Here is a 1,324-nt window from a genome sequence, read left to right on the forward strand (position 1 = left end):
TTAGGGAGCCAAAAGTTATAAATGGATTTTCAATTGTGTAAGGGGTCAATACTCCTAACCCCTGTGTTGTTTGGGGTTCAACTTTATAATCCAAAATGTTTAGTTTTCACCCCTAAATTATAAGACCTGCATAGAAAAAGAAAAATGTGGACCATACTCTGTTAATGAAAAAGCAGTCAAAGAAGCTGACTCTGTGTAGACTCAGGTGTTGAATCTAACAAATATTTAACATCTATTATAATACATTAAAATGTGTTCAAAGTATAAAAGTATAAAAAATTAAAAGAATATATGATGGGGCCGGCCGAGTGGCGCGATGGTTAAGAACTCGCTTGGGATGCCAGAGGGCCCCGGTTTGGATCCCACATATGAGGGCCAATGACACTGCCTGTTCCCCTTCCCCCAATTCCCCAGCGCTGTTCCCATCCCCCAATTCCCCAATAAAAATCTTAAAAAAAAAAAAAAGAAGTGGGAGCTTTTTCCAGCTCCAGCTATGGAAACGGGAGGAATTGTCATCATATCCACACAGTTGCATTGGATTGTCTTGCGCAACTGCTCCAGCTCCCTGATCTAAAGGAACAAGCGGACATACACCACCAAGCCCAATAATTTGAAGATCCACAACTCCTTCTGCTATGATGGGCTGATTCACCACCAGATGGTGGGCATGGAACCAGCAGCTGATGTCAAAGGTGTGGTGGTCATCATGAAGCAGAGATCTGGCCAGCAAAACCCAGACACCTCTTACGTGTGGACCTCCATATACTAGAATGCCCCGGCCACCCTCAGCAGCATCTGACACATGATCCACAAGAATAAGTACCTCCTGGACCTGAGCATGGCCGCCATCTGCAGAGCCAGCACCATCCTGCGCAGCCAGGAGCCCATTACGCTGAAAAGGAAGTAGGCTCGCCCCGCCAAGAACTCCTGAGCACTCCCCCACACCAAAGCAATAAAGTATAAAGCATCTGACAACTTCCTCCCCCGCCCCCCAAAAAATAGAAGAGGGAGAAATACTTTTCAACTCAGTTTATGATTCCAGGAATACATGTCACAAGAAAACCACAGACCAATATCCCTCCTGTATATATCGATAGATACAAAAGTCCGTAAAAAATATTAGGAAACCAAATTCAGCAATATATTAAAAGCAGCCATCTTTTTGCTGTGTCCTCACATGGAGGAAGGGGCGAGGGATCTCTCGCCTCTTTTGTAAGGTTACTGACCCTATTTATGAGGACTTCACCCTCAAGACCTAATCACTTCCCAAAGGTACCTTGGGAGTTAGGATTTTAACATATGAATCTTCAACCTAGAGCAAAGT

At 44.3% G+C, this 1,324-nt stretch overlaps 1 pseudogene; it reads left to right on the forward strand.

Annotated features, from left to right (window-relative positions):
* Positions 1–493: 493 nt before the first annotated feature.
* Positions 494–931, forward strand: LOC109385969 (60S ribosomal protein L28 pseudogene; annotated as a pseudogene).
* Positions 932–1,324: the final 393 nt, after the last annotated feature.

This window comes from Hipposideros armiger, unplaced genomic scaffold (genome assembly GCF_001890085.2).
Source record: "Hipposideros armiger isolate ML-2016 unplaced genomic scaffold, ASM189008v1 scaffold_7, whole genome shotgun sequence".
Lineage (NCBI taxonomy): Eukaryota > Metazoa > Chordata > Mammalia > Chiroptera > Hipposideridae > Hipposideros > Hipposideros armiger.